The following is a 3,738-nucleotide window of genomic DNA, read 5'->3' as shown; positions in this document are numbered from 1 at the left end:
TCAAATGCCTCTTAATGTGGACTGGATAATCATGGGAGACTTTAACTTCATCAGATCACCTAAGGATAGAAATAGGCCTGGGGGAGATGTCAATGAAATGCTTTTGTTTAATGAAGCTATAAACAATCTTGGGCTGATTGAACTTCCACTGAAAGGAAGACAATTTAGTTGGAGCAACATGCAGGATAACCCACTTCTGAGAAGTTGGACTGGTTTTTTATCTCAGAAGCATGGATGACAAGTTATCCAGATTCTACTGCTCTTCCTCTGGCAAAACCAATCTCTGATCATCTGCCATGTATGATTAAAATTGGCACAAACATTCCAAAATCCAAGGTCTTCAGATTTGAAAACTACTGGCTCAAACACAGCTCTTTCAAACAAGTAGTCCAGACAGCATGGAACATACCTGTGGGTTTCACTGATCATGCTAAAAAGATCAATGCCAAATCTAAAAATCTAAGAAGAGCTCTAAAATTGTGGGCTAAATGCATGTCCTGTCTTAAAAAGCAGATTGAGGAATTAAATGCCTGGATCTTTCTATGGGACTTGATTGAGGAATACATGGATTTATCTGTCTTTGAAGGTAACTGTAGAACCGTGCTAAATGATTTTTTGCTCACAGTACTCAATAATCAGAAAATCTACTGGAAGCAGAGAGGAAAAATCAAAGGAGTTAAATTTGGGGACGAAAACACTAAATTCTTTCATGCCAAGGCTACCATCAATCACAGGCATAATAAAATTGCAATGCTGCTAAATGAGGATCAAGTTGAAGTTACAGATCATGAAGGAAAAGCTGCCATTCTCTAGGAAGCATTCAAAAAGAGATTGGGACAATCTACTGGGCATACAATGCACTTTGATTTAAATGATCTGTATGAACACACAGTGGACCCTCAAGTGTTCATAGACTTGGAAAAACCATTTACACAAGAGGAAATTGATGATGCGGTTAAAAATCTGCCAACAGATAAATCTTCAGGTCCTGATGGTTTTAATAATAAGTTCATCAAAAATTGCTGGGATATTATAAAGGTGGATGTATCTGACCTTATCAGGGCTTTTCATGCTGGTAATGTAGATCTTGAAAGCATCAACACATCATTCATTACTCTGATTCCCAAAAAAGAAGTGCCACTATCCCCAAATGACTTCAGACCAATTTCATTGCTTAATGGAGTGCTTAAAATCATCACAAAATTGTTGGCTAACAGACTGCATAGAGTTATCCTAAAGATGGTAGACATTAACCAATATGGCTTCCTCAAAAACAGAGTGATTCAAGATTATCTAGGATGGGCATATGAGTATATTCATCAATGTCACAAATCAAAGGAAGAGATGTTAGTAATTAGATTGGATTTTGAAAAAGCCTTTGATACAATTGAGCATCAAGCAATTATTGACATTTTTAGAGCAAAGGGGTTTGGAGAAAAATGGATTTCATGGATGCAATTAATATTCTCATCTGCATCTTCAGCTGTCATGTTAAATGGAGTGCCTGGGAAGAAATTCTACATCAGAAGAGGAGTGAGACAGGGGGATCCTTACTCCCCTTTAATATTTGTGCTGGTTGCTGACTTGCTACAATCTATACTCAACAAAGCCATGAGACTAAATCTAATCACTCCACCACTTCAAGTAAGCTCATGCCCTGATTTCCCAATAGTTCAATATGCAGATGACACATTGGTTATTATGCAAGCAAATGCTAGACAACTCATATGCCTCAAAGCACTCCTAAACACTTTTGCATCAGCAACTGGACTTAAAGTCAACTATGGAAAATCATTCATGGTCCCTGTTAACATTGCTGAAGAGAGAGTAGAACTTCTTACAAACACACTCCAATGTGCCAGAGGACATTTCCCTTTTACATATCTGGGACTTCCATTGGGTATATACAAACCAACTATGGAACAATGTCTACCTCTTGTTAACAGGATTGCTAAAAAGACAGGCTGGTATATCTATTTTCATGACTCAGGCAGGAAGGCTGCTACTGGTAAAATTAGTGCTTGCTTCACTATCAGTCTTCTTCATGTGCTGTTTGGACATTCCTATCACAATTAAGAAATAGATTATGAAATATTTAAGGCATTGTCTTTGGAGAAGCCCAGATATGGAGGACTGCAGACCAGCAATGATGGCTTGGCACACAGTTTGTAGACCCAAAAGTCAAGGAGGATTGGAGGTCTTGGACATTTACACACACAACCAAACCCTTCTTATGAAAAACCTACACAAGTTCTTCAATAGACATGATATACCTTGGGTTAATCTAATTTGGGATGGGAAACTTCCAGGAGATAACATGGTAGGCCCCTTCTAGTGGAAATCAAACCTGGCACTCGTTGATCAGTTTAAAGCAATTGCTAGATGTAATGTGGGAGATGGTAAAAGTGCATTCTTCTGGGATGATTTATGGCATCAATCAGTCCTCAAACATAAATTCCATCACTTGCACTCTTTTGTCAAAACCCCTCAATTAAATGTCCATCAAGTGGTTAATACTGAATACCTTCAGGACTTATTCTATTTACCACTGACAACACAAGCATATGATGAATTCTTGGAAATGGAGGATATTTGCATCTCTTTGAGACAATCTGAATTTTTGGATTCAATGGACACATGGAGTTACATTTGGGGGAATGAATTCTATTCCTCCATCAAAGCATAGAATGTTCTGTTTGGACACAAGCAAACGCCACCTCACTTCAATTGGATTTGGAAGAGCTCATGTCAGCCCAAGCATAAAGTGTTTTTCTAGATGTTGTTACATGATAGAGTCAACACAAGGAACCTGCTAAGGAGAAAGAGCTTTGAGCTTGAAGCTTATAATTGTGCAGTAAGGGACTGTCAACAGGAGGAAACATTGCATTATCTTTTTTTGGGATGTCCCTTTGCACAGCAATGCTGGGATTTTATTTGTCCAACAAGAACACCAAACTTATCAGTGTTAGAAGCATTTCAAGATCTGAAGGATAAGCTCAATTACCCTTCTATATGGAGATCATTATTCTTGGGTCGTGGGCCATTTGGATAACCAGAAATAATAAAATCTTCGAAAATATTGCACCTTCTTTCCAAGGCTGGAAATTCATCTTCATAGAGGAACTAAAACTACTCAAATACAGAATGAAGCAGAAGTATGAAAGATAATTCTCTGTGTGGTTGGAAGCTTTGTTGTAATTTTCCTTTTTTTAGTAGTTGTTTCCTTCTTTTTAGTTTTTGTTAGCTTGTCTCACTAGTTTTCTTTTAGTTCTTTCCATAGAGTCTTTCTTAGTTTTCTCTTTGTTTTCTCTTGTATGGGCTTAGCTCAAGCCTCTCCGTATACTCTTTTTCATTTTTATATTTAATAAAAGTTGCAGTGAGGTTTTTACCCTACTGTTTATTAAAAAAAAGATAAACCTAAATCTAAACTACTTTAGGGCTTGACGTTGAGGTAGTCCTCGGTGGCGGACTTGTAGAGAGTACGCGAGCTGGCCCCTTCCTTGGCCGCGTCGAGCCGCGCGGCGGCGCATTCTTCTCCGACCTCGAACTCCTCCTCCTCCTTGAGCTCGATCTTCGCCTCGCGGAGACCCTTCGTGGTCGGCCAAAGGGCATCGCCGTTCTCGTCAAACTTGCTGCACGCCCGCGCAGCCACTGCTGCAGGAGAGGGCACTGCGCTCCCCGGCCTGCTTTGAGCGCCATGCCTCAACCGGGGGGCGGCTGAAGCCGTCGGCCTTGGCG

The sequence above is a fragment of the Triticum aestivum genome, chromosome 4D (assembly GCF_018294505.1).
Source record: "Triticum aestivum cultivar Chinese Spring chromosome 4D, IWGSC CS RefSeq v2.1, whole genome shotgun sequence".
NCBI lineage: Eukaryota > Viridiplantae > Streptophyta > Magnoliopsida > Poales > Poaceae > Triticum > Triticum aestivum.
Note: the sequence above shows the minus strand (reverse complement) of the source record.